Source organism: Elaeis guineensis, chromosome 14 (genome assembly GCF_000442705.2).
Source record: "Elaeis guineensis isolate ETL-2024a chromosome 14, EG11, whole genome shotgun sequence".
NCBI lineage: Eukaryota > Viridiplantae > Streptophyta > Magnoliopsida > Arecales > Arecaceae > Elaeis > Elaeis guineensis.
The window spans coordinates 32,174,168-32,186,689 of NC_026006.2; positions in this window are offsets into that span (position 1 = coordinate 32,174,168).

Consider the following 12,522-nt stretch of genomic DNA (forward strand, 5'->3'; position numbering starts at 1 on the left):
ACCATGGAATATGGTTACCACATAATTCATCTTTTTGACCCTGAATGCTCAGGACGATCTAGGATTTAACTGTCAACCCGAAATTAGTCATCCACATTATATTTTAATCTTTTTCAAATCCTGTGACATATCACATGGATTGCCCCAACCGAGGTCTTACTCAATTGAAATATACTGATGCATCAACTCTTGAAATGTGGAGGGGTCAATTCCATCTTGATCCACACACCAACTATCACAAGTACTTGACTGTACTCAGAAATCTTCCGTCACTGAATTAAAAATTCAGGTAGTTTGGCACTAAAGTATGATGAGTTGCTTGCAAGTCACCTTGGTAATCTTAAATCAGAGGGACATTTATGCTCATACTCTTTGCGAGCAGCCCTTAATAGTAGAGCGTTCTATAGGTGAGTCACTTGTTCAGTGATGATGTACTCCTACATCTCACCGTATGCCATACCAATGTCTCCATACTCTTTGGTTAAGAGGACAACCAACCTATATGGCACACAATGATCTACTCTTGATAAACGTCATCATCCCTTAATAATGTATCATTTGGTCGCGAACATATTTAAGAACTATTCGATAAATCCTCTTTTATCGATTGTCATGTAGTTCTAAGAACTTCATCACAACATGAGTTTTAATAAGGATGATGTACATCTTGTGATGAAAAATATCAAATAATATTTATTAATTCATAATTCATATACAAATTATAAAGAACATAATTGTCCAAATGATTGACTTTAGGATATATTTCCTAATACTTCCTTCCTCCACTTCCTGTCAATCAAACGAGTCCTTTATCTTGCTCTGCTTGCCTGAGACAGAGTCGGCTCAGATCCTGTCTTAGTCGACTCACTTGAAAACTAGATCAGCTTTCTAATTTACTGGGTTGGCTCAAAATTCATTAATTTATAAGGCTTTCTGCATTCATCTTCCTCTGAGACCGAGCGACTCTCTTTTTCACTGAGTCAGCTAAGCTCCAGACTGGGTAGAGTAAGTTGATCATAGAGTCAGCTCAGAAAATTGTTCTATGTTTTGAAGATTTCTGTCTTTTCTACCTTCTAATACTAGATCGGCTCAATTTCAAACTGGATTGGCTCAAATGCATATCAAGCATGCTACAAAAAGTTTTAGATAGCTTACCTTGATCTAACTTATTTTTAAAATAGACTTGCCTTCCAAACATAATTTATACTTATTGAAAAGAGCATCTAGACCAGATTTATCCCTTCAAATTTTAAACTCCTTTACTTTCGATCTTGAGAGTCCTAAGTCTCTAAATTTGAATTTTTTTGAAAATATAGCCCTTGAATTTTTTTTAAAATATGGCCTTTTGAGTCTTCTTAAGGATATAGGCTTTTTGAGTACATAATGATGAAGCATTTTAAAAAAACTTACAAACACTCTCTAGTTGTGAGAACTAGCCCTTTCGAGCCAACACAAAGTTAGACCAGGCCGGGTCCATTGATCGGCCTTGCTTGAGATGGTATTGGGCCGATTGAGCATGCTCAGCACGTGCTCGTGGAGAAAGGAGACTCTAATTAGGAGTTTTCTCCCGACTCCGACGAACTCCAAGAATCTGAGGGTGAGTAGAAATCCAAATCAAAATCTTAGGATCCTGTCCATAAACACCTCCTTCCTTCTCTTTCGGACTCCACAACTAAAAATCCCAAGTAACCCCATCGATTTCTAAGTTTGTTTGGCATTTTCCTTGGATTTTTCCGATGAAGGGCTCGCCAGAATCGGCTTTTTTCTTAGCCAAACTTAGGTAAGGACCTAAGCCACTTGATTTCCTCTCTTTTCCGACCTTAAGGGCATCATCCTATCTTGATCGGAGCCGGCAAGTCACCGGATTCATCTCAAACAAGGAAATCCCTATTTTCTGTTATTTTTCCTAACTGCAGCTAGCAACAGCCACCATTGGGGTCATTACCGGGGCTATTGCTTCGCCGTCGCGGGGGTCCACCATGGGTTACCAGCCCCAGTCTTCAGTGGCCATGCGTGGAAGAGGGAGAAAGGGGAGAAAACCCCCTATTTGAAGAGAAGAGGAGAAGAGAGGGTTCTTCTCTCTCTTCTTTGATTTATTTTAATTAAATAATTTTATTAGTTGGCCAATTAGTTATTTATTTATTTTCTCTTTAGATGGATTATGAAAATTTAAAAAAAAATAAAATAAAAAATTTCGTGGATGCGAGGAGAGGGGGGCACCTGGTTAACCCCAATAGTAGATTTTTGATAATTAAATTAATTTATTTAATTTATTTTATAATATTAATTTAAAATATATAGAAAAGCAATCCATCCGTAAGGAGGATATCGAATAGGATTTTGACATTCAAATCATAATATAGTGAGTCCAGAATCTTTGTATATAAATCAAAACCTACTCCATGTCTAGTTTATTGAACTCCAAATATAATTGATAGATCCTTGATGGTTATTTCTCCTGAGCTCTTTTTTTTTTTTTTTTTGATAACATGGAGCAATGGAGCCCAGTCTAGTACAAGTACATCTAAGAAAGTCGGAAAATAAAACATCATGAATGGGCCCAGAGGCACTCTAGGTGTTGATCCATAAAATCTGCTTAAATATTTCACAACAAATAAAATAACTCAATCAACGACACTATTTACCTCCTGATAAACACGTCGGATGTCCAATAAGAAGCTTTATAGATTTAGATCTCTTTTAGCATCATCTCCTATAGGCAATAGGAATTTATTGACTCACCAAACTTCGCTCCAACTAGACCCTTCAATGCTTAAACCAAACGGAGAGAATTTGGTGATTATAATCTGTCATGCCACATCTGTGTTTCTGTCTTTTGTCATAATAGTCGGGAGATAAAAAGTTTTCCCAAAGAGGAAGATGTGTATTGTTATATTAAAACTGATGGAAGTGTTATAGCCCAAGCCAAGCCCACGGCATCAGGATCCAAGCCCAACAAAAAAAAAAAAAATAGAGTAAAAATCGGGAAGAAGACTCCCGGTAGGAGTCTTCTTCTCCGACGAGACCCAAGCACATTAGGAGTCCTAGGACCCCTCGAAATCCTAGGACCCTCTATAAGAAGGTCTCCCCTCTCTTTAGAATCGATCCATCGACCTCTTCTCCCTCTCTTTCTCTTCGATTTTTCCGAAGTAAAGCCGCAGACACCGTTGTGATTCTCATCGTGATTGCCCGCCGACGAGGTCACAGGAGGCCGAGGTAAGTCTTTCTCTTTTTTCCTCTCTTCCTTTCCCTTCCTCCCATGCCCTTGTGCGCTGTGGCCGGTGATGAGCGTCGCCAATTTTTGGTCGGGAAAGACCCCTATTTTTGGGCCATTTTTCCTTGGATTTTCCGACGCCGGCGACCGGAATCGATCGCCGGCCACGCTCCTCCGTGACCGGGGGAGTGGCCCCCCTCTGTCGTCGGCCTCCGCCGTGGCGGCCGCGGCCCGAACGATCGATCAAGGTCGGAGGACCAAGGGTCCTCTGTTCCGGCGCGGGAAGGGCCAAGAAGAAGAAGAAGAAAAAAAAAAAGAAGAAAAGGAAAAGAAAAAGAAGAAGAAGAAGAAGAAGAAGAAAAAAAAAAGAAGAAAAGGAAAAGAAAAAGAAAAAGAAAAAAAAAAAAGAGGGGGTGGAGAGAGAAACTCTCTCTCTCTCTCACTTTAGATTTTAGGATTTATGAAATCAATTAATTTTAAAAAAAAATTATTAAATTAGCAATAAAAATAAATAAATATAATTAGGGTATCCATGGATTAGTTCGAAAATCCTGGATGCTGTCGACGAATTGATCCTCGTGGGGACATTAGATTTTAATAATTTAGTTATTTTTAATTCGATAAAATTTTGATTTAAAATATGATATTTGACATATCAGGTTCAGAGAAGGATTTTCGAGATCCCTAGAATTTCTAGTTTGGACTTTCTTTTGAGGTAAGTAGTGTTTACTTTTACTAAATTTATCTGATAAATTATGAATTAAATAAATTTATGCATGCTTGCGATTGTAATTATTTATTGAAATAATTATTGAAAATTATTTATGATGAAAGTTAATTGTAGAAAATTATTTATGATTGAAGTTATTTGTGGAGCAATTATTATGATGATATATGATCTCAAAGAATATTATAATTGATTTGACTTGAATATCAATTAATTTTATTATTCTTGAAAATAATATATGAATTGGAAGACAATATGAAATTGACAACCTGACTGTGTTGAGGACCCCGCCAATGGGGGCATATACGTTGGCAATTGACTGTCCTGAGGATTTATGTCACCAGTGAGACCAGCGACATGTCGCCAGATAGACCAGCGATAAAACCGCCAGCTAGACCAGCGGTTCCAAAGAACTTGGCTACCAGATGATTCGCAGCCCACCGCAAGCAGATACGCGGTATTATGACCCTGCCACAGAGATAATGTGGTCATAGTCATGGTTGGTAAGAAGAACTTAAGAAAATTGATGAAAAGCATAATTAGAAATTATGATGAATTAACTTTTATATATGTTTGACAGTATGAATATGATTCCATGAATTTTACATATTGATTTGTTATCAGTAAATTGATATGCATAGTATTATTTACCTGATTTATTCAGTTAAAGGTATACACTGCTTATTGGGCTATTTAGCTCATGATGAGTTTTATATTTTTTTATTACAAATCTAGAAAATTAGCATGATACGGGATTTCGGTTGGGAGAGCGATTAGAGATGGAGTTAGCTTATTGATTTAGGATTTTTTTCAAAATTGATTCAAGACTTTTAGTTTTATTTTTTTTTTAGTGCTGACTTTGTCAGACAGTTATTTTCTTTTGAACACTAAATTTTGATTTGTTATTTGAATTAAGATTTAAAAAAAAAAATTTATTTAACTGTTTGTGAAGATATCATGATGAGATGCCTTGCATGCTTATGGAAAAAGTATTCTATAAGTATGCGGCGGTTGCCATGACCCTCGATTCAAATCTCGGGTCGGGGGCGTGACAATTAATATGGTATCAGAGCATAAGTAGATAGATAGAGACATGTAGAATAGAGTGAGCGAGTGATGGGTAGACATTAGGAAATTGAAAGGTTAGTTATGATGATTATGAGCTGACCTGTCTCAAGTAAAGTTTATAACCTTATTAAGGATAAGTTATTATCTCAAATCTATCATAGGTCAATATGCCTCCACGACGAGCGAGGAATACTCAAGGAGCAGTAGGAGGGACATCAAATCCACTTGGCGATAATACTCCCCAATTAAACAGCGGCACAACTCAGCAGGAGGCAATCCATGATCCTATCGGAAATACTCCAACAGTACAGGAGGAGCCGAACATGACTCAACTAATGCAAACTCTGATCGAAGTAGTTCAAACACAGCAACAGTTACTTCAACAACAACATGCACAGCCATGTCAGCAATTTCCACCGATACCTGTACATGGAGAACATCCGATGCAGAGAAACAATATCGTCGAATTTAAGAAGCTAGCTCCTCCAGCCTTCAAAGGGACCATCGAGCCACTAGAAGCAGATAACTGGATTATGAAAATGGAGAAGGCCTTCGCCATGCAAGAATGCCACGATGAAGAGAAGATCCGCTATACAGCATATCTGCTACAAGGCGAGGCATACAACTGGTGGCGTATACTGGAACAAAAATATGAGCACGATGGGATACCACTCACTTGGGAGAGATTCCGAGATGAATTCTTTGATAAGTATTTCCTCCGAAGTGTCAAAATACAGAAAGAGTAGGAGTTCATTCACCTGAGACAGGGTAACAGATCCGTTGCAGAATATGAAGCCAAATTCACGGAGTTAGCCAAGTTTGTTCCAAGATTAGTTGAGATTGAGCAAGACAGGGTACACAAATTTGAAATGGAACTGAAGACAGAAATCAGAAAACAGGTTGTACCCTATGAGCTAACTACCTATGCCTCAGTTGTAAATAAAGCTCTAATAATTGAGAGAGAAGCAAATGAAGCTCATGTGGAGTGTGAACGGAATCAGAAGAAGAGAAATAGGTTTAGTGGAACTCAAGGACGAAATTAGAATAATAAGGTTCCAGCAAAGAAGCCAGCAACTGATAAGAATCGTGAGAATGAGGCAGCTAGATGTTCGAGATGCGGCCGAAGAGAGCATGAGACTTCTAATTGCCCATGGAATACTGGTTCATGTTTTAGATGTGGCCAGAAAGGACACAAGATTGTAGATTGCCCGCAGATGGACGAAAATAGATCAACACAAGCAAAGGACGGAGGTCAAAGGCCGAAAACTCAAGGAAGGATCTATGCACTCACACAACAGGATGCTCAGGCCTCCAATGCTGTGGTGACAGGTACCATTCCTGTATCTGATATTCATGCTTCAGTTTTGTTTGATTCTGGTGCTACACACTTCTTTATATCCACTACTTTTATTAGACAACATGATATAAGTTGTGAACCCATGAAAACCAAATTATATGTTGAGACACCAATAGGTGGTATTTTGAGTACCGAAAGTGTGTGCAAGTCCTGTAGTATCAAGATAGGAGAAAGAAAATTACCGACAGATTTGGTGGTCCTGGATATGCATGATTTCGATGTCATTCTAGGAATGGATTGGCTGGCTACTTATCATGCCTCTGTGGATTGTCATGGAAAGAGAGTGAACTTTCACATAACGGGAGAATTAACTTTTAGTTTTGATGGAAGTACAGGAACCACCCCTCCACGTATTATTTCCCTTGAACAAGCTAGACAAATGATAAGAAAGGGATGTAGAGGTTATCTAGTATCAATAAAGAATAAAGAACATGATGAATTGAAGTTACAGGATATTCCTATCGTAAATAAATTTTCGGATGTATTCATTGATGATCTAGTCGGACTACCACCAGATAGAGAAATTGAATTTACTATTGAGTTGGCACCCAATACCAGTCCGATTTCTAAAGCTCCTTACAGAATGGCCCCTATGGAGTTAAAGGAGTTAAAAGATCAATTACAGGATTTATTGGATAAAAATTTTATAAAGCCTAGTGTATCTCCTTGGGGAGCTCCAGTCTTATTTGTAAAGAAGAAAGATGGTAGTATGAGACTCTGTATCGACTATAGAGAGTTGAATAAAAATACTATCAGAAATAAGTATCCTCTACCTCGAATTGATGATTTGTTTGATCAGTTGCAAGGTGCACAAGTCTTTTCAAAAATTGATCTTCATTCAGGGTATCATCAGTTAAAAATTAAAACAGAAGACATACCAAAGACGGCATTTAGAACTCGTTATGGACATTATGAATTTTTAGTGATGCCTTTTGGGTTAACCAATGCTCCAGCAGCCTTTATGGATTTAATGAACAGAATATTCAGAACTTATCTTGATAAATTTGTTGTCATATTTATTGACGATATCTTGATATATTCAAGAAGTAAATTGGAGCATGAAGAATATTTACGGTGTGTGCTACAAATATTGAGGAAAGAAAAATTTTATGCCAAATTTAAGAAGTGTGAATTTTGGTTGGACAAAATAGCCTTTTTAGGACACATCGTATCTAAGGATGGAATTTCTGTGGATCCAGCAAAAGTGAAAGCTGTGATGTAGTGGAACAGACCTACAAATATTTCTAAAATTCGAAGTTTTCTGAGAATGGCAGGATATTACAGACGATTTGTAGAAGGATTTTCCTGCATAGCTGCACCTTTGACTCGTCTTACTCAAAAAGGTGTTAAATTCGAGTGGACTGAAGTTTGTGAACAGAGTTTTCAAGAATTAAAACAACGATTAGTGTCAGCCCCTATCCTTACTATACCAACAGGAGATGAAGGTTTCACAATATATAGTGATGCATCTAAAAAGGGACTCGGCTGTGTATTGATGCAACATGGTAAGGTAGTAGCCTATACCTCAAGACAATTGAAACCATATGAACAAAATTATCCGACACATGATTTGGAATTAGCTACAGTGATTTTTGCCCTAAAAATTTGGAGACATCACTTATACGGTGCGCAGTGTGAAGTGTTTACAGATCATAAGAGTTTGAAGTACATTTTTACACAGAAAGAATTAAACATGAGACAGAGAAGGTGGTTAGAACTATTAAAGGATTATGATTTAACAATCCATTATCATCTGGAAAAAGCTAATGTTGTTGCTGATGCCCTTAGTAGGAAATCTGTGGAAAATTTGGCGATTTTAATCACACACCAAAGTCAATTGTTAAAGGATATAAGAAAATTAGAATTAGACATCCGAAAATATGACTCAACAGTATGGTTAGCCAACATGAGGGTTCAGCCAACACTCATTGAAAGAATTTCAGTTGTCCAGAATAATGATCCACAACTAATAAAATAAAAAATTCAGTGGGAGCTGGTGTTCAATCTGAATTCAAGATACATGAAGACGGTTCGTTAAGGTTCGAAAACAGGATTTGCGTACCCAATGATTCAGCACTCAAGCATGAAATACTTCACGAGGCACATCAAATCGGTTATACAGTTCATCCGGGAGGTACCAAGATGTATAGAGACTTAAAAGAAATGTACTGGTGGAATAATATGAAGAGAGAGATCGCTCAATTCGTGGCTCAATGTTTGGTGTGTCAACAAGTTAAAGCTGAACATCAGAGACCTACGGGACTACTTCAACCTCTTGATATTCCAGTTTGGAAGTGGGAACATATCACTATGGATTTTGAAACTGGACTATCAAAGACTCCCTGTAAAAATGATGCAGCCTGGGTGATTGTGGACCGATTGACAAAGTCTGCACACTTTCTTCCAATTAGAGTTGGATTTACCTTAGAAAGACTAGCAAAGTTATATATGAAAGAAATTGTAAGACTACATGGAATTCCAGTGACCATCGTATCGGATCGAGACACCAGATTTGTATCATAGTTCTGGAAGAGCTTACACAAGGCATTAGGAACAAAATTGAACTTCAGTACAGCTTTTCATCCACAGACTGATGGTCAGTCAGAGAGAACTATTCAGATCTTAGAATATATGTTGAGAACCTGTATTTTGGATATGAAGAGTTCATGGGATGAGCATCTACCTTTGATTGAGTTCGTTTACAATAACAGTTATCAGGCTAGCATTGGTATGGCACCTTACGAAGCTTTATATGGTAGAAGATGTCGATCACCGATTCACTGGGATGATGTCGGTGAGAGAAGAATATTGGGTCCCGAACTTGTTCAACAAGCAGTCGAGAAGATTCAATTAATTTTTGAACGACTACGGGCAGCACAAAGCAGACAGAAAAGTTATGCAGACAACAAGAGACGAAAATTAAAATTTCAAGTCGGTGTCCATGTGTTTCTCAAAGTATCTCCTTCAAAAGGAATCTCAAGATTTGGCATTCGTGGCAAATTGAATCCTAGATATGTGGGTCCGTTCGAGATTTTGAAAAGAATTAGTGAGGTGGCTTATCAACTTGCCTTACCCCCTTCACTTGCAGGAGTACATAATATTTTTCATGTTTCTATGTTAAAGAAATATTTACCAGATCCAAGTCACATCGTGAAACTTGAACCAGGACAAGCCAGAAAAGATCTAACATATGAAGAATACCCGATATGGATCGTAGACCGTAAAGAACAGGTGCTGAGACATCGCAACATTCCTTATGTCAAGGTACAGTAGAGTCGACATTCAGAAAGAGAAGCTACTTGGGAGCTAAAGGAAGAAATGAAGCAAAAATATCCCCAGCTCTTCGAGACTACAGGTATGAAAAATTTCGAGGACGAAATTTCTTTTTAGGGGTGAAGAATGTTATAGCCCAAGCCAAGCCCACGGCATCAGGATCCAAGCCCAACAAAAAAAAAAAATAGAGTAAAAATTGGGAAGAAGACTCCCGGTAGGAGTCTTCTTCTCCGGCGAGACCCAAGCACATTAGGAGTCCTAGAACCCCTCGAAATCCTAGGACCCTCTATAAGAAGGTCTCCCCTCTCTTTAGAATCGATCCATCGGCCTCTTCTCCCTCTCTTTCTCTCCAATTTTCTCGAAGTAGAGCCGCGGACACCGTTGTGATTCTCGTCGTGATTGCCCGCTGACGAGGTCACAAGAGGCCGAGGTAAGTCTTTCTCTTTTTTCCCCTCTTCCTTTCCCTTCCTCCCATGCCCTTGTGCGCTGTGGCCGGTGACGAGCGTCGCCGATTTTTGGTAGGGAAAGATCCTTGTTTTTGGGCCATTTTTCCTTGGATTTTTCGATGCCGGCGAGCGGAATCGATCGCCGGCCACGCTCCTCCGTGACCGGGGGAGTGGCCCCCCTCTGCCGTCGGCCTCCGCCGTGGCGGCCGCGGCCCGAACGGCCGATCAAGGCCGGAGGACCAAGGGTCCTCTGTTCCGGCGCGGGAAGGGCCAAGAAGAAGAAGAAGAAAAAAAGAAAAGAAGAAAAGGAAAAGAAAAAGAAGAAAAAGAAGAAGAAGAAGAAGAAAAAAAAAGAAGAAAAGGAAAAGAAAAAGAAAAAGAAAAAAAAAAGAGGGAGCGGAGAGAGAAACTCTCTCTCTCTCTCTCTCACTTTAGATTTTAAGATTTATGAAATTAATTAATTTAAAAAAAAATTATTAAATTAATAATAAAAATAAATAAATATAATTAGGGTATCCATGGATTAGTTCGAAAATCCTAGATGCTATCGACGAATTGATCCTCGTGGGGATATTAGATTTTAATAATTTAGTTATTTTTAATTCGATTAAATTTTGATTTAAAATATGATATTTGACATATCAGGTTCAGAGAAGGATTTTCGAGATCCCTAGAATTTCTAGTTTGGACTTTCTTTTGAGGTAAGTAGTGTTTACTTTTACTGAATTTATCTGGTAAATTATGAATTAAATAAATTTATGCATGCTTGCGATTGTAATTATTTATTGAAATAATTGTTGAAAATTATTTATGATGAAAGTTAATTGTAGAAAATTATTTATGATTGAAGTTATTTGTGGAGCAATTATTATGATGATATATGATCTCAAAGAATGTTATAATTGATTTGACTCGAATATCAATTAATTTTATTATTTTTGAAAATAATATATAAATTGGAAGACAATATGAAATTGACAACCTGACTGTGTTAAGGACCCCGCCAATGGGGGCATATACGTTGGCAATTGACTGTCCTGAGGATTTATGTCGCCAGTGAGACCAGCGACATGTCGCCAGATAGACCAGCGACAAAACCGCCAGCTAGACCAGCGGTTCCAAAGGACTTGGCTGCCAGATGATTCGCAGCCCACCGCAAGCAGATACGCGGTATTATGACCCTGCCACAGGGATAATGTGGTCATAGTCATGGTTGGTAAGAAGAACTTAAAAAAATTGATGAAAAGCATAATTGAAAATTATGATGAATTGACTTTTATATATGTTTGACAGTATGAATATGATTCCATGAATTTTATATATTGATTTGTTATCAGTAAATTGATATGCATAGTATTATTTGCCTGATTTATTCAGTTAAAGGTATACACTGCTTACTGGGCTATTTAGCTCATGATGAGTTTTATATTTTTTTATTACAGATCCAGAAAATTAGCGTGATGCGGGATTTCGGTTGGGAGAGCGATTAGAGATGGAGTTAGCTTATTGATTTAGTATTTTTCTCAAAATTGATTCAAGACTTTTAGTTTTGTTTTTTTTTTAGTGCTGACTTTGTGAGACAGTTATTTTCTTTTGAACACTAAATTTTGATTTGTTATTTGAATTAAGATTTGAAAAAAAAAATTTATTTAACTGTTTGTGAAGATATCATGATGAGATGCCTTGCATGCTTATGGAAAAAGTATTCTATAAGTATGCGGCGGTTGCCATGACCCTCGATTCAAATCTCGGGTCGGGGGCGTGACAAAAAGTGAGGGGGAGATTTTGTCGATATCAGGTGTTTTTAGATGGTTTCTCAACCGCCTGGAACCTCCCCTCTCTTTCTCTTTCAAAATCAGACCGAATTGGCCCGATCGAGGCACCCAACCGCAACTCAAGTCCAACACTCCTTTTGAATTATTTGTTTATTCTCTATCTTCTTGCCATCTGCATGGTTTCTTATCCTTCAACTTATAAAACAAATAAATCAATACAGCAACCAACATCTTGCAATATTATTTTATTATTTTTATATATTTGTGATGCTAAGCATTGCAAACCATAGACTTTTTATTCTTTTTTCATCAACAAAAAAAGGCTTTTTATTTTGTGATCTTGCAATGCCAAGTTTGTGACCATGGTTGCTAAATTCCTGCTTTGTGATGAGATCAAACCGATCCCTCGTTCAAACTGACAGACACATCAGCTATTGCCTTAAGCGGGATTATCCCCGAATAGAGTGGGAATGTATCCACTCCGGCTTGTTACAATGATCACCATCCTCCTGCCTATAACTTGTTTTCTTAGTATTATTTTATGGGAACGTTTGGTATAGGATAATCCAGTCAAGATCAAAAAAATGATGTAGATGAAAATGATGAAATCATCATATTTAATTACACTATAATGATCCTATATGATAAAAGTCGAAAATCCA